Source organism: Leucoraja erinacea, chromosome 22 (genome assembly GCF_028641065.1).
Source record: "Leucoraja erinacea ecotype New England chromosome 22, Leri_hhj_1, whole genome shotgun sequence".
NCBI classification, from domain to species: domain Eukaryota; kingdom Metazoa; phylum Chordata; class Chondrichthyes; order Rajiformes; family Rajidae; genus Leucoraja; species Leucoraja erinaceus.
Window position 1 is genome coordinate 18,106,940 of NC_073398.1, and position 18,682 is coordinate 18,125,621.

Here is an 18,682-nt window from a genome sequence, read left to right on the forward strand (position 1 = left end):
ACTCTCTGTGTGAAAAAAAAGTTCTTCTCATCTCGGTTTTAAAAAATTAAAATCCATTTCCCCTTTATCCTTAAACTGTGACCGCTTGTCAATCCTGGACTTCCCAATGTATTAGCTAACATCGGGAACAATCTTCCTGCATCTAGCCTGTCCAACATACCCCTTAATCTGGGAGATTTTGTAAGTTCTCTATAAGATCCCCTCATCAATCTTTCTAAATTCTAGAGCGAGGGGGATATGGTTACGTTTTTGCTGAGGCTCACTTTGATACACTCTTCTCCAAACCAATGCAAAAAGTTGTGCAATTTCGTGTCACTTCAAACAAAAAAATTGCAGTGTTTTGCACTGGGTTCAATGCATTTGACAGCATACTAGTTAAAATTCATTAGAATCGAGTAGAAAAGCAGGACAATAAATAAGATTTTGACAATTTTCTTGAGGTTAGGAGATCAAAAGGGACGGGAGATTAAATCACTGATGAAATAAACTGATGCAATATCAATTAGTTCTCATTATAAATTTGTCAATACAATACTTTGTGTTGGTTGTACCTGCTGCGTTTATTTTCCTGCTCTGTACTCACAGTGCTCACAATTAGATTTAGTAGGTTGCATTATATTCTCAATGATTTGTCTGTTCTAGGGGGTAGTTAGAACTCCTTTGGGTTAGGGGCCCATAAATCAGGATGTGAAGTGGCCCAAAACCTGACCGTAGTTGGCAGACTGCAGCTCCTTTAACGAGAGCCTGACGCACTTCAAGGGCGAGGGGTGGCCCATTGTCCAGATTTGATATCTTTACCGGGAGCGCTGATTGGAAAGGTGTGTTCCAAAAATTGGTATCAACTGCCAGCGCGAAGAGGCTAGGTGCTGAATCCCCAGTGCTCAGCAGAGGGGGCTGTCTGCGTGAAGATATCTGAGTCCCCCCCTGGAGTGACGGACAATGAATCTCATAAAGGCACTTGGCTCGGTGGCTACAGTATAAATTGGCTGGGAATACTCAAGTCCATTCGAGATTTCATTGAGCAATTTAGTTGAATTCGAGAAACACACGTATGTGGAGAGATACGCACTAAAACTAGGGGTCTGAGAACGAGTCTAGATTTGCAGAATCAAATATCCAAATACAGAATTTCACATTGAAGTTCTGCACGTATGGTAGCATTCAAATTCTGTGTAAATACAACTTCATAGTTTGTGCATGTTCGAGATCGATTCCGAATAGCGGCTGATCAACAGTGACTAGTAACCCTCTGATCGATTGTTGATTAATACCTGATAGCGAAGAGTAACTGAGAGACGGGAACCTAGATTACTTGGTGAAAAATACCTGAATGCGAATGGTACCCCAGATAAGGGATAGTGGTTCCTCTATAGAAGTCCAGTCTTAGCATGAGGATAGTAACATTCAGGAGGAAAAGTAATCATTTAAGGAGTAGTACCCCTCAGCAAAGAGTACCCGAGGAAGGGGAAAATCTTCAGTATCGGAGAGGTTCACTGATTGATAACAGTGTGATGCGGCATTGAGATCGAATGTTTGTAAACTGTGCACCATCGCGTTAAATCATTATTGTAAATTGTAAAAATCTAGCATCATCCTTTTTGTATAGTTATCAGATATTGTATATCAGAATTGTGTAAATATTTTGTGTATGTAAATAGATTTAGAGTGTATTAAGATTTAGAAAGTTAAATTTAGAGTGCGTTAAGTCCACGGACCGCTATTTGTATTGCTGCTTGTGTGAGTGCCTAAGAATTTTTAGGTGTTAGATAATTGAAGTAAAAGGGTGTTTGAATTAAATATTTGTAATTGTTTCGATTGTAGTATTGTGAGAATCTGAGTCGTGGTGGTTCAATCAGGGTTTGTACTCGTTTGATTGCTGTGTTGGGGCTAAGACATTCCGCTGACCGATTGCACCACGAGGAGGATTTATTAGAGTGTGAATTACCATCATAATAAGTGGATGTTCGTGATTTATGCAGGAGTGTGGTTAGGTATACTTCTAATAAGTAGAATAATTTAATTTTTGTGTTCAATTTTTGCTTACGTGTTTGGAGTTCATTTGCATGTGTTTAGATTAAGGTCGGGGATAGGAAAGGGGCTGCAAGAACGTGTGTGATTGTGATTCATTGTTTCCTGGAGCATTTTGATTTGAATATTGTTTAAAACGACTTTCGTAACTTTGAAATTAGAAAGGGAAATTGTTCAGAGGTGCGAGTAGCTTGAGAGTCGGGACAAACGAGATCTTCATTACTGAGAATTCGTCCTGTTCTGAGAGGTGCTGTTCACTGGTACTGTGTGGGGCTCTGGATAGTGCTAAGTGCATGTCTTTACCTTTCTTGTAGATGATGTTGAAGTCAAAACGCTGCAGCTGCATCATCATCCATTGCAGCCGTGCTGGGGGCGGCGTGAATCGGCTTGTTCAAAATAGTAACCAAGGGCTGGTGGTCAGTCTCGATGATGATGGTCTTACCAAAAATGAAGTCCTTGAATTTCAAACATGCGAACGCAACTGCGAGCAGTTCCATTTCAATCTGGGCATATCGCTGTTCGGTATCAGTCAGGGTACGGGATGCATATGAGACTGGCTTGATCCCGCCATCGGTAGTGGTCTGTAGGCACTCTGCGTCTAGCCCGTACTGGGACGCATCGCAGGTGAGAGTAACTGGTAATTTTAGATCGAAATATGAAAGTGTTGGCGCGCTGACAAGTTGTAGCTTGAGTGTCAAAAGCCCTTTGGTGCTGCGGGTATCAGGGCCATGCCATATCTTTGTGTGTCAGCTCGCACAGGGGGCCGATAACCCACTGAGGTTAGGAATAAATTTACCCAGGTAGTTGACCATGCCGAGGAAACGTTGCAAATTCATGACATCAGTGTGAACCGGCAGTTCGGTGATGGCTGTGGTTTTCAATGGATCAGGCTTGAGGCCACTGCTGGTGAAAACATGTCCGATGTAGGTGAGCTCCGGAACTCGAAACCTACACTTTAATGGATTCAATTTGAGATTAATGTCTTTGTCATGGTTGAGCACTGTCTTCAGACTAACATCATGTTCAGCCAGGTCACGACCATGGACGAGGATATCATCACCAATGATAGCACACGGGTACTCTGCAAATAGTTATTCCATGGTGCGCTGGAAAACTTCGCTGGCAGTGTTGATGCCGAAGGGCATCCTTAGAAATTTGAAACGGCCAAAGGGTGTGCCAAAAGTAGTGAGGTTGGATGAGTCCGTGTCTAATGGAATCTGACAAAAGGAGCTTTTGGCATCCAGGTCTGAGAACTGCAATTCCAATCTGTGCATCAACATCTTCTGTAGTTCTCATTGGGTCGTGGGGGTGCTTGATTGCAGTATTCAGATCTCTGGGATTGATGCAGATACATATCTCCTCTTTGTTTTTCTTAGTTGCAACGACCATGGTGGAAACCCAGTCAGACGGGTCGGTAACTTCGGCAATTACCCCAATTGAGACCATGCGTCAGAGTTCATTGTGTATTCTGTCGCACAAGGCACGTGGAATGCGATGTGGTGCTCGGACTACAAGTGTGACTGTAGAGTCAACTGTGATTCGATACTTTACAGGCAACTTGCCAAGTCCATCATTAAACAGGTCTTTGTACTGGGAGAGCAGTTGTTGAGCTGGCTCATCCGTGAGGCATAGTTTGTGGACCACACGTCCAAAATACACCAGGCCTAGGTCGTGGCATCCATTGATACCAAGCAAAGTCTCTGAGTTTGATTTTACAATGTAAAACTGCAGGGTGCACGTCTGCTCGTCTAATGTGCACTTCAAATCAGCTTTTCCCAGTGGATGTAAGATCTCTCCCCAGTAAGCTCGAAGCATTGAGCAGTCCTTAAACATTCATTCGGCATTTTGGATTTTGTTAAACTCCCTTATCAACATGACATTGACCTTTGCCCCCGTATCCATTTTAGCTAGTATGGGCCTGTTATTTATGAACACAGTCACTTCAGGGTCGAGTATCTCATTAAATGAAGGGAGGAGGGAGTGAATAGCAGAACTGCTATCAGCAGTGTCTCAGGATGTTTCAGGCTCTGGGGAGTCAGTAATGGAGAACTCTTGTTGAAGCAGGTGCAAGTTTGTCCTTGAAGGATTGGCAGTCGCACGAGTTGGCAGCATTTCAGAAAGTGGTTCTGCATTTTACAATAATTGTAGGTCTTTCTGTAAGCTATGCAGAATTGGCTACCCTTTGCATGAAAATAGTTACAATTCTGACATCGCGCAGCAGGCACATTAGGGGCATTGCAGGAGGAGTGGTCAGTAAAATTGACGTTGTGTTGCTGTCGTGGGTTGAAAAAGACAGGATCAGCATGGGGAGCAGTAATCTCTGAAATTCCACATGAATGAATCGCTTGGACAAGAGTTAGTTCAGTGTTGTGGAGGGTCATTCGAACGATACGGATATAATGAGTGTAGTCACATTAGAAGAGATGCCATCGCTCAGCGATGTCTGAATCAATGATCAGAGGGCCTGTGGCATGAATTAGCCATGACAGAGAGAAGAAAGTGAGAAAATAAAACTGTTAAAATAAAAGAAACCTGGTAAACTTGGCGGAGTGAGTCCGACTCGCGATCAGACATCATGCAATTACAAGACTCAAACACACGTAAAGATACAACACATCTTTATTAAACACTTACAGCGTAAGATCTGTAATACGTTACATCTCCGAGCTGCTACATCTACTGCCCTATGTAGGCGGATTCTTAATATTATAAAGTATGTATTAGGTGGGGCTACTACCAACACGCACTATGATTGGCTAGCATGCAATAGCCGAACTACAAATAGCATTGTGATTCTGATTAAATGCTTCCAAGTGAGTGGACTGATTGGACTGACGGGCAGCAGCATAGTTTACGAAGTAGCTGTTTATCCTCTTGTGGGATTTGATCCTGACTTTGGGTGCTGTCGGTGTGGAGTTTGAAAGTTTTCCTTATGACTGCTTTTGTTTCCTCCAGGTGCTCCGGTTATCTACCACATCCCAAGGATGTATGGTTTTGTAGGTTAATTGGCAACTGCAAAAAAGCTCTTAGTATGTAGGGATTGGGTGAGAAAGTGAGATAACATAGAATTAGTGTGAATGGATGATTGATGGAATTGGCGGGCCAATGGGCCAAACAGCCTGTTGTCATGCTGTATCTTTCAATCAATCAATCAAAAAATCAATCACTCTTTCAATTTACATTGCTGGGGCTATAAAATAGCCTCTGGTTTGAAAGGGGAAAATGCCTTAACTGATTTTCATGTTGCAAGTTGTTTTTTTCTGGTAATTTTTCTGGCAAGAGTCCATTCCACCTGAAATAAGGCACAAGGTGCGGGAGTAACTCAGCAGGTCAGGCAAATCTCTAAAGAACATTAACAGGCGACATGTTGTCTTGCAACCCTTCTTGTGGATAGCCAACAAAAAATATTGACTGTCCATGTTTTCCAGAGATGCTGTCTGACCCGCTGAGTTACTCCAGCACTTTGTGTATTTCTTTTGTAAGCCAGTATCTGCAGTTCCTTGGGTTTCTATTCCATCTGACATCAAATTTAGCTAATCAACTAACCTTTGTGCATTCATGGTTTGTTGTTTGTTATCAGTTGCATATGTGCTTCCAAATCAAAAATCTTACTTTTGCTTAATTAGTTACTTTCAGGTTGCTTACTCTGAAAGGCAAAGTCCTTGTTGGTTTTCAAGTAAAGTCTTTGAGTGAGACTTCTTGAATTCTTCTTTGCTTTCCACCATGATTCAAGACATAATACTTTCTTCTGCTTTGATATGAAGTTATCATTGTGACTCTGAGTACTGCCCATGATTTAAGTGCAGAACAAAACGTCTTTGCCATATTGCAAATGTACTGTTGGAAATGTTATAAAACTCAGAAATTACTGGGAACACCCTACAGGCTAGGCAGCATCAGTGGAAAGGGAAACTGTTAACGTTTCAGACCCAGAACTGTCTGGCTACCAGACATATATTATAAAACAGGCAGTCCTGGACCAAGCCAAGATTGCTTTCAACACTCTGCTTCTTTGGAAATTGGCGTGTTAATGCTGGGGTGGTGGTGAGTAGCCATACATTTGGCAAATATTAGCCGTGCATCGGTGAATATAGAGAAAACAATACTTTTATTTTAATGTCAACATATGGTTGGCCATGCATGACTGCCTTTAAGTTTGTTCCAAACTCAAAGAACAATTGTACCATTATTGTAGATCTGTGGATTAGCCATGTTCACCTCCAGAATATACCACAGTCACCTTAGGGAACTATAGCTGAGAATAGGTTACTTTAGATTCTGAATGCAATTTGCTGATGTAGTGCAGCTGCAATGGGACTTCTCATGTCGTCTCATGTGATGTGGAAAGAACATTTTCGATTGTTCTACTGCTGTATAATATTTTAAAGGCCATTTGTCATTCATTTTAATGGCAAACAAAAGCTCTCATGTGCATCTCAGGGCAGCAATAACTGGCACAAAAAAGTTATATAGACTTAATAAAATCAACATAAAAGCCTCTCAGCAATTTGGATGAAAATTTACTTTACTAAAGCTGTTGTATCTAAGTAAGCTAATCATCATCGCTATTTATTACAATGGGAAAATGAGCAGAATTAATATTTATTTATGCAGACAGAGTTTGATTTGAGAAACATTCTAATTAGCATTAGCAAGCTTAATAATGAATGTCAACTCTGCACCGGAGAAAATAGAAATTATGAAAATGTTCCGAAAAGCAATATATGCACCTACAGGTCCACCACCGATTATCCGGTACTCTTGGTTCCAGAGCATTGCTGGAATATCCATTTTGCCAGGCCAACTGAGGCCATGGCCTCCAAGAGGAGTCAAATGGTGCCTGAACAGTTTGCCTAGGATGCGAGGGGGAGCCGAGATATGGGCCCACAAATCGACATCGAAAGTGGGCTATGGGAACAGATCTTCCAGCTCTGGCCGGGCCAGAGTTCCAAAGCCTCGGCTGCAAGGGGAAAATTCTACCTGTCAATCGAACACGGAAGTCTCGATGAGGTTAAATTTGGCCGCCTCACTTGGCCTAGGTGCCACATTTTCGTGAGAACTTTCCGGGGGAATGTTTTTTAAGGGAATTAAAGGAGGTGCTGGACCACCAGTTGCTTGAAAATCAGTGGATCTGTATTCTGCCGAATGACACACATTTTATTGCGAGGAAATTAATCTATTATTAAAGAGTTTTACAAAAACCGATTTTCACCAATCAGTTTTTAACCAAAATTAAAGTTTCCTTTGGTTTCTTCAACTTATACTTAATTGCTATATTTTCGTAGCAAGGTATTTCAATAACATTTGGATGACCTCAGTTTCCATTTTCTTCCCAGAAATGCTTTTAAGCTATCATAATTTATACATGGTTTTCATCTACTGGTTTAACATAGTACAGAATTATAGGGGACGTCCTCATTTGCTTTGCCTCTTATCTGTTGCCCAGCAAAAGCTTAAAATATTCCAAATATGTACAAGAAAAGATTTGTAAGTTCTGGTGAACTCAGCGTGCAATGATATAGAATAGAATAGAATAGAATAATAGAATAGAATAACGTGTATTGTCATTTGAACCTAAGTTCAAATGAAATTACATTTCTGCAGTCATACAAACACGAAAAAAACCCAAGACACACAATTAACACAATTTACATAAACATCCGTCTCAGTGAATCTCTAAACACCTCCTCACTGTGATGAAAGGCAAAGTCTTGTCTCTCCCCTGTTCTTTATTCTTCTCCTGATGTTAAAGCCCCCGGCGGGCGATGGTAAGTCCCGCGTCCGTTAAGGCCACGCCGGGACATATAAGGCCCCGCTCCGGGTAATTTTTAACCCCGCGATTCAGGCAGGAGAAGTTGCCGGTGCGGGAGCTCCGAAAAGCGGTCTCCCACCAGGGTCCCGCGAGCTCCCGATGTTACCGTCCTGCTGCCGGAGCCTCCGAAGCCCCGAAGTCGGGTCGCAGCCGCGCGCCACCACAGCTCTCCACACACCGAAGTCGGCTAGCTCCGTGATGGTGAGTCTGCAGGCCCTGGGTCTGGAGCCCCAGGTCGATTCCGGTTGGAGGCCGCTCCTCGGTGCTAGGCCCCAACGAAAATGGAGACCTGACAGGGAAAGGTTGGGTCCTCGTACAGGGAAGAGATTTAAAAGTTTCCCCCACATATACACAGCTAAAATAATATATAAACTACAACCAAAACATGCACTTAACAGTACAAAAATAAAAAAAAAGACAGACGTACTGCAGAGGCCGCTGCCGCGAGGCGTGCCACCACTCCCGGGTATCAGTGCAAAGCCATGTTGGGAACACTAGAAATGGTACGATTCACTGAAACTGCTGGTAAATCTGCACATATTAACCACATCTATAATATTAATTGAAATCATTATACTTGATTTTATTCACAGACTGGTTTTTTTTAAATATTTGCATATCAGGACTCCAGATTATGAATGAATTTAATTAAGCAAGGTTGGGAGATGCACTCCACACAAGACCTAGGTGCATATTGTGCATTTGAATTTGTTGTGGCTCATAAATTCTACACTGGCAGATTCTACTATATAAAATTTAAATTGATATGCTATATATGTTTAGAGCAACATTTAAATGATGAATATGGATACTTACAAATTAGTGTATGTAATCATTAAAGCAAAGATATTTTTGAACAGCATTTGGTCCATGAAGATCATACATAACAACCAACCCATAGAAATGGCAGCAAAGTTTCTGCTAATTTCACTTTGTAATCAATCACTTAAATGGCTGTGAACACAGCATGAATTGACTGCTTGTTTCTGTTTCTGTTGTTCCTCCTTGTTACTCAATACCTCAGCTGCATCTACATTAAATACATATTAATTCAGCTAATTTTACTAATATAATAAATAAAGGTAATTAGTTTCCTCAGGTAGTGGCTTTACCAATGTGTCTAATAAGAATGCCATCAGCTGCTGGTTTTGTTTTACTTACTTTCCGTTGTTTTATGTAGATACAACAGATTATATTCAATCAGGTATGTCGACATCTAAAAGCAGTCTGGTAACTCTTACGTAACTCCCAACATGACTATAGTATTTTGAAATTATTTAACCTTCACCATGATTAGAAAAATAAAATATTGTGATATTGATAACCATGGCCGATTATGTGTAAGTATGTGTGTGGGTGTGTGGTCCCACGCACGTGCACAGGAATATATATGCACACACATAGACACATGCACGTGTGCATGCACACACGCGCAAACGCGCAAACATGTGCACATACACACAAACACACATACCCACATACCAAGAGCGGAACTCGCTATCAAAACATGGAGGGGACGGGGAACACCATTTTTTGGCGGCCACGCGTGCACGTGCACACTCACAAACACGCGCGAGGCTTCGGAGGCTCAATCTAGCGCTAAAAACGGAGATTTTTAAATCGGGATCACAAAAACTTGGGGGGGACGTCCCCCACCTCTCAAAACATGGGGGGGGGGGCGCGTCATTCGGTTCAATTGTCATTTACAGGTTTAACAGCAGATTTCCAAAACATTTACGCCATTCTTAATTCGGTTAAAAAAAAACTTACCCCTGTATACCTCCTTTAAACTTTGTCCCTCTCACCTTAAAGCTATACCTTCCAGTCTTTGCTCAGTTGGGAAAAAGATGTAAATGTGCAAATACCAGATGAAATATGGAAAGCCTCAAACTTATACATAGGTGCTCATCATAATGCTAGACACGGTCTCGTACAGTTCAAAAGTATACATAGACTTTACTACTCCAAGGCAAAAATACACAGTATATATCCAAATGTTTCTCCTACTTGTGATGAATGTCACTACTCAGATACTACTCTTTTTCATAACTTTGTATCGTGCCCTAAATTCACCTCTTTCTGGTCTGATATATTTAAGAATATCTCAGACATTCTTAACATCCCATTAAACCCAGAGCCCTTATTAATCATCTTTGCGGTATCTGAAACATCAAGACAACTCACAACTGCTCAACGACAATTCCTCTCCTACTGTCTCATTACGGCGAAGAAACTACTGCTCATGTCATGGACAAAAACGACAGCTCCCAATTCCATAATGTGGCTTCATGACTTCACCAGTACATTACATTTAGAAAGAATAAGATATGGTCTAAAGGATAAAATCTGGCAACCATTTATGTCATTTCTTGCACAGAAGAATATTGGCATAACACAAACCTATCTACACTCTAAACCATCCATTTTAATGAAATTATGAGTAAGGGATAGAAAACAAGAGAGATAGAAGCTTTAAGGGCCTGTCCCACTTGGGCGTCATTCGCACGCCATTTACGTGACATAATTTACACATCACAATGCACAATGCATGCGTCATGATGAGCACGTGATGCGTGCATGGTGTGCATTATGTGCACATGGCGCGTGGTGGCGTGGCAGTGACGCGTGGTCGCGCGCGGTGCCCCAGGATTTTGGGATCCACAAAATCTTTGTGCGCCATCTGCGGGATGCGCAAATGACCCCCAAATGGGACAGGCCCTTTAGAAACAAGAGTCTTCACAAAGAATTATTGCACTGAACTGCTCTCTATGTACTGTAGTCACCTTCTGCACGTTACTTATGTATTTATTTATTTTTGTTTTTTATTATTTACTTTTCTCCCTCATTATTTATTTATTTATTTATTTATTTTTAATGTTGTTTTTATAACATACAGCATTCTGGTAATCCTGTCCTGCACCCTCTCCAAAGCCTCTACATCCTTCCTGTAATGGGATGACCAGAACTACACACAATACTCCAAATAAAGAGATTACAAGGTAGACAGAGGGAAATAGATTTACGGGTGCATGCAAAGCTTTCTGAAGAACTGAATCCTGGCAACATTTGACCTTTTAAAATAGAGAAGGAGCATTTAGGATGTTATTGAGAGCCTTCAGTCCATGCAACATAACCTCACAGAGGCCTCCTATGGGCAGCAAACGGAACGCAGCACCTCACAAACTGCCCACCTGCCCAATTGGCCACCCTCTCACTCATCTGGGGAGGAGTCCAAAGCCCCAACCTTGACCTCAGTCACCACAGAACACACAAAACAGTAATGGAAGCAAGCTATCCTCAATCCAGAGAGGAAGTAGGTGAACATCCTTAAGTCTGCAGCTGGACAGATTTCCTTCTCGAAAAATAATTGTTCTTCACAGCCAGATTAATATGGATGTCCATTAAATTTGCAAACACGTGCCTGTTTCTAGCAGAATAAAATCTGGGAGGGAATGTTGCTGATTGTGCACATTGATTTGTAAAAACTTATTAATAGTTCTCAGAAATGGCAGTTTGCTCCAACACCAGGCTTTCAGTTCTCTATGTGTAAGAAGAAACTGCAGATGCTGGTTTATACCAAAGAAATACATAAAATGCTGGAGTAACTCAACGGGTCAGGCAGCATCTCTGGATAAAAGGAATAGGTGACGTTTCGGGTCTGAACTGTTCTTCAGACCCCTTTCATTTGGCTCTGCTGATTTCAGCTGGTGTGCCTAGTTACTTGCATGCCCCACACCAGACATTCTGTTCTGAGATCTGTTGGAGGAGAATGCCAGCAGGACAGAGAAAGAGATTTAATTAGGTGCTCAAAATTTCCTTGAATTTCCCAGAAAATTTCCATGAAAAAGGTCTAACAACCTCCAGACCCCAGGGAACCTCCAGCCCTTGATTGCTCAAAGTGGTGAAGGAACATGCAGGAAGGTGATGAGAAGCTCAGTAATGCATGGAAGCCAATGCATGGAAGCCGTGAAAGCAGTGGAAGGCATGGACAACCTTGCAAACTATCTGCTTCTCCACCCTCCTCCTGCCCTAAAGATGGAAGATTTGGCAGGTCCCATATTTGCCTCTTCAGTCACCCCAGAACCCACAAAACCAGAATAGAACTAAATTATTATGTTTTCTTCGGTCCTGAAATTTTGTGTGTTTGTGGGTGCACATGTCTTTGTTGTGTGTGCGCATGTGTGCACGTGCATGTGTGTGTGGCTGTGCGCGCATATATCATGTGCATTTGTCCCATTCATCTTGCATGGTTATCAGTCATTAAGTTAAGCAGCGATATTTCTAGAAACTAGTTTACACTGCCCCTGTAGATGCTTATTTTATATTGTAAATCAAATATTTAAATATTCAATTTGAGTTACTGATTGCATCAATTTAGAAGTCGACAATAGTTGGAACTTCCTCCACAGCAGGTGTGGAAGGTTAATTCCCTCAAGCATTTTAATTTTGGAAACATTGGGTCATGGAGAATCAAGTCCACATGGAACATCATCCACCCATTTTACACCAATCCGGCATGAAACCTATTTTATATCCTCCTTGCATTCTCTTCAACTCCCCTGAATTCAACAATAACTTACACTGTAGGGGCAATTTACAGGAGCCAGTTAACCTGCTATATCACTTCTCTGTGGGATGAGAAAGGATAGCAGAGCACCTGGAAGAAACCACTGCATCACAGTAACAACATACGCATTTCACACTGACAGCACAGGGAGTCAGGATTGAGCCCGTCTCTGCTATTATGATGTATGGGCTCTCCCAGCTGCATCATTGTATGGCCCATTGATTTTGTTTATCTGTAATTAGGCACTAATGACATAGATCTCTCAAGTCTTCGAGATGTTGCAAAGATACAAGCCAATTTTTATGTAGCAATCAATTATTATTTTTTTTATTTTTTTTTAATTTAATTTTTATTAGCAGTACAGTAAATTACATTAATACATCGCATATATCTTATTACATTATGTTGTACCACTTCATTTTTTGAGCTTTAAAAAAGATAGAAATAAAAGAAGTAAGGAAAGTAAGCAAGAATCGTGAAGGTGCAGGAAAGTGTTGGGAGAAGAGAACCCCTTAGGGAAGGAATTAGAGAAGGAAGTAAAGAAAAGAAATAAGACCCTAGAAAGAAAAGAAAAAAAAGAAGAAAGGAAAATCAATCGCTCTATTGTAACACAAAACTCCGCAAAAAAGGATATACCAACCGTGTTTTTATTAAAAATTTATTTTATACCCCCCGTTACCAGATCCTGGTAGCCTTTATGTTTTAACTTATTATTGCACCTTATGCTTGTAATAGTTCCATAAATGCAGACCACGTCTTTTGGAAGTGATCTGCTTTGCCTGCTAGGAGGAGTCTCATCTCTTCCAAGTGTAGTGTTTCGAACATGTTTCAAATCCACATTTTTGTTGTTGGTATTGGAGCATTTTTCCAAAATTTGAGTATAAGCTTTTTTCCCATTATTAGCCCATAATTAAGTAAGTTGTTTTGAAACATATTTAATTCTGGGTTACCTTCCGATATTCCAAAAATGATCCATTCTGCTTTGGGTAGTAGTTTTGTTTTAAATAATTTTGTAAAGATTTCAAATATTTTGTTCCAGAATTTTTGAATTTTTATACAGAAAACAAAAGAATGCGCTATGTTAGCTTCTTGTGACTGTCATTTATCACAAATGGGTGAGACATTGGGGAAAAGTTTATTTATTTTAGTTTTTGAATAATATAGTCTATCTAATGTTTTATATTGGATTAGAGTATGTCGTACGTTGAGCGAGCATTTATACACATATAATAAGTGTTTATCCCAGCTCTCTTTTGAAATTTTTATAGCTAATTCTTGTTCCCAGGCTCTTCTAATATTATCTGTTGTAGGTATTTCTATATTCAAAATAATATTATATAAGTATGATATTAGATTTGCTGATTCAGCCTTTATCTTCTATGTGGACTGAATGGATTCTTGGACTTGCAGTTCAGTGAGTCATGGCTGGTGGGCTGGCACTTCAGACACTTACAGCTGGTGGACTGGAAGTTCACTTCTTCATGGCTGGTGGGCTCGCAGCCCAGTCACCCACATCTGGTGTGGTGGCAGTTCACTCAGTCACCCCTCCACCCCCCACTCTGCTCCCTGCTATTCCCCTCCCCCACGCATTCAGTCCATCTCCCCTCAGCCTCCCCCCCCCCCCCCCCATGCACTCTTAGCGGCTCTCCGACAGCGCAGCAATTCTTGCCTATTAGGTTCCCATTGTGATGAAGAACACGCAGGCATGGAAAGTGCAAAAAAGTTTTTATTAAAGTTTAAAATGTGAATCTTAAAATATAACAATTTAAATGTTAAAGATAAGATTTATTAAGTTCTTACTTATTGCGTCTCTTGTTGTGTTCTGCTGCTCATTGCCTCTTGATGAGTCTTTGCTGTTGAAATATAAAAAATACCATTTTTATACAGAGAGCCTCGGGACTTTTGCAATAAACACGGTCAGAACTAATAAAGCATTTATTCCAAAGCCACAGTTGCCAAAGCCACAGTTGTCAAAGCCACAGTTGCCAAAGCCACAGTTGCCATAGTCACAGTTGCCATAGCCACAGTGGCCAAAGCCACAGTTGCCAAAGCCACAGTTGCAATAGCCACAGTTGAAATAGCCCCACATTTTCAATAGCCCCACATTTTCAATAGCCCCACATTTTCAATAGCCCCACATTTTCAATAGCCACACAGTTTCAATAGCCACACAGTTTCAATAGCCATGCATTTTCAATAAACACGCATTTTCAACAGCCACGCATTTTAAATAGTCACACATTTTCAAAAGCCACGCATTTTCAATAGCCACATATTTTCAATAGCCACACATTTCAGCAGCCACAATTGCAAATACCACAGTTTAAAAACACATAAAGGGCACACAGGTCAGTGGACACTAAGTGTTCTGTAGATCTCCAGCTCAGACTGAGAGTTGTGACCTCTTGCTTGCCATCTTGCAGAAACAAAGCCACGTCCAGACTTCCGGGTTTGATAGCTCCTCCCTGGAAGGGGCGTGGCCTTCATGGCGGTGATTGCCAGAAGAGAGAATCTCAACATTTTTTAAACACTAATAACTCTTTTATTTTAAATCGATGGGAAAAATCCTCTGCACCCGATGAGTGGAGGGGACGCTGTGTAAGATGGCCAAAAACCACAGCTGTAAGTGTAATAGTTGTTTGTAAAATCAATATATAGCACAAACAGGAAGTGGTCAAGTTTAGACTTTTAATTATATAGATATCATGTTTTACAGCCTTATGGTTAATGTTACTGATTTATAAAAATAAAATTGAACCACCGAACCGTGAAAGTTAGGCAGCGTTTGTTACAGGTATTTCCATGAACTAATAAATAAACACAAAAAAAAAGCAACAGCCTTAACTTACCACATGTTACTGAAATGCTTGGAACCACTGTTATTTATATCCAAAAAAAGGACCATAGGGCAAGTTAATAAAATTAGAGCATGGTTGATATGCCTAGCCTTCAGGGAGTAAACAGTGATTACGCTAGTCCAACCTTGAGCAGGCATTTCAGAATTAAAATAACAGCCTGCCTTGAAGGAAACTAGGATTCCGCTTTAGCCCTGATAACGGTTTAGCACATCCGTAAAATTGCCTAAGAATTTCTATTGTGTAGCAAAGAACTGCAGATGCTGGTTTAAAACCGAAGACAGACACATAAAGCTGGAGTAACACAGCGGGTCAGACAGCATCTCTAGAGAAAACTAATAGGTGACATTTCGGGTTGAGACCCTTCTTCTGTCTGTCTCTGAAGAAGGGATCTCAACCTGAAACGTCACCTATTCCTTTTTGTCCATAGATGCTCCCGCTGAGTTACCCCAGCGTTTTGTGTCTCTTAGAATTTCTATTGAAGGATTAACATTAAACTGAGTGATATTGATAATAATGGCCAAACGTTCGTTGTGGGAGAATAGTTATAGACGTCTGCCCTGAGCACATCAGGATAACAGACTCCTAAATCTGTCATGGCAATAGATTATCGGGTGAATGGAAGAGGTAGATTGGAGGACTGTGAAGCTGTAGATTGTAGAGGGAAGATCTCCAAATTACAGTATTAAAAAAAGAAAAAGTTCTCAGCATGCTGGTATGCGGATGATGGTTCAGATTAAGAGTTATTAACCAAATGTTTTACCTCTGCTTCTCTCTCCACAGGTAGTGCCTGGCTTACTGAATATTTCACAACTCCTGAATAATCGCTAGCATGCAGTATTTTAATATATTTTAATTCCAGATTTCAGGTATTTCATGATATTCATATTCTGTTTTGCTGCTGCAAGTACTAGCCCTGTCCTACGGTGCAAATTCATTCCAAGAGCTCTCCCGAGTTTAAAAAAAAATCAAACTCGTGGTAAGGACGGAGAATGAACGTAGCAGGTATGTCAGAGCTCGGGGACAACTCTTAGCGCTAACGGCAGGTACTCGGGAAGACTCGATAACAGCAGGTAAGCACGGGAAGACTCGTGAAGATTTTCGTGAAAAGCAGTCCACTTTTGACCCAAGATATTAAGCAATAAATTAATCAAGCTCCATACATTGTGAAAGCATTTTCTTCCAATTCAGGACGTTAAGAGAAATAATTTTAAATCCAATTCAATATAGCAAATGGACAAAATCTCCTTCCAATTTAAATAGAGAACATCTCTCAAACTCAAGATATTAAAGAACAAATATATCTCCAATTGCAATACATTAAATGGAGAACATAATCTTCCAGTTCCAGACATTAAATGGAGATATTATGCTTCAATTCAGAATATTAGAGCGATTCTTCTCTCCTACTCAAGATAGAAAAGGTTTTGCATTTCAATTCAAGAAATTAAATAGAGAAATACCTCTTCAAACACAGGATGTTAAAAGATATGTTAATTTTTCAATATAACGTATTAAATGGAAGGTACTTTGCTTAACTCTAGATATATAAAAACATTCTCATCCAGAAGCAGATATTAAATGGTAAAATACCACACATGAAATAAATTCTTCTAATACCATATACGAATGGAAAGAAAATCATATTTCAACTCAAGATATATAATAAATGGAAAAATTCTCCCAATCGCTGTCATTAAATTGATAAATTAATCTAATTCATAATATTAAGAAATAAATTCTGCCATTGCAAGATGTCAATTGGAGAACTTTTTCAGCCAACTCAAAATCTGAAATATGTAAATTTACGTTACTGGGAGGAGAAATTAAATCTCAAATTTAGTACATTAAGTTGGCTTTGAATACAACAAGCTATGCCATATTCTGATTATTTAAAGAGAGGTGCTAAATGTGGAAGTTATTGTTTAAATTCAAGACACTAAAGGGAACATTGGTTCATTGTATAAAATGCATGCAGAAGTACGCTCCGCTGGTTGTCCACACTTCTGGACATCAATGAAATTAGATGTGCTGAGGTGAGTACAACTAACGACTAATAAGCTTGCAATCAATTATTGCCAGCAGTCAAAGTCAAATGGGCCAATTGGCAATACTGTATGTATCTCAAGTCAATTCAAGTCTTCTTTTATGTGAAGTGAAATGAAAGTGGCAATGCCCGTGGATTGCCTGTGGATTGTGCAAAAGCATCAGAACAGAATAGAACAGAATCAGTATTTACATGTTAGATTTTTTTTTTTTAAAAGACTCAACACAACAGTAAATTAGTACATTAAATTAGTCCCTGGTGAGATAAGAGTTTCCAGTCCTGATGTCCTGTGGGAAGAAACTCCGTCTCATCCTCTCTGTTTTCACAGCATGACAGCGGAGGCATCTGCCTGACCATAGCAGCTGGAACAGTCCGTTGCTGGGGTGGTAGGGGTCCGCCATAATGTTGCTGGCTCTGGATCTGCGCCACCTGGTGTACAGGTCCTGCAGGGGTGCGAGTATAGTTCCCATAGTGCGTTCGACCGAAACGCACTACTCTCTGCAGAGTCTTCCTGTCCTGGGCAGAGCTGTTCCCAAACCGGATTGTGATGTTGCCGGACAAGATGCTTTCTACAGCCCCAGAGTAGAAGCACTGAAGGATCCTCAGAGAGACTCTGAATTTCCTAACCTGCCTGTAGGTGGTAAAGGCACTGCCTTGCCTTACTCACCAGTGCGGCAATGTGTGTTGTCCATGTCAGATCCTCTGTGATGTGGACTCCCAGGTATTTAAAGCAGCTCATCATAACCACAGTAGTCCCATTTATCTCCAGTGGCGTGTACATCCTCGGATGTTGTGCCCTTCTAAAGTCCACAAGCAGCTCATTAGTTTTTATGACATTCAAGAGGGGGCTGTTGTCCTGACACCAGAGTGCCAGATCAGCCACCTCCACCCGGTAGGCCTTCTCATCGTTATTGGAGATCAAGCCCACCACCACAGTGTCATCAGCAAACTTGATGATGGAGTTGGAGCTGAACCTGACCACGCAGTCATGTGTGTACAGGGAGTACAGTAGGGGGCTAAGGGTGCAACCCTGGGGGAATCCTGTGTTCAGGGTGAGGGGGTTGGATGTATGTCTTCCCATCTTGACCACCTGGGGCCTGGTGGTGAGAAGGTCCAGGACCCAGGCACACAGGGGAGTATTCAGCCCCAGTTCCAGCAACTTCTCAGCAAGTCTAGTGGGGACTATGGTATTGAAAGCTGAACTGAAAGCAATGACAGCATGCTCACATAGCCCCCCCTTCTGGCTGTCAAGGTGAGAGAGAGCGGTGAGCAGAACCTGGGAGACCGCATCATCCGTGGATCTGTTCGGACGGCATGTGAACTGCAGCGGGTCCATGTTGCGAGGGAGGAAGGCACAGATGTGGTTCTTGATC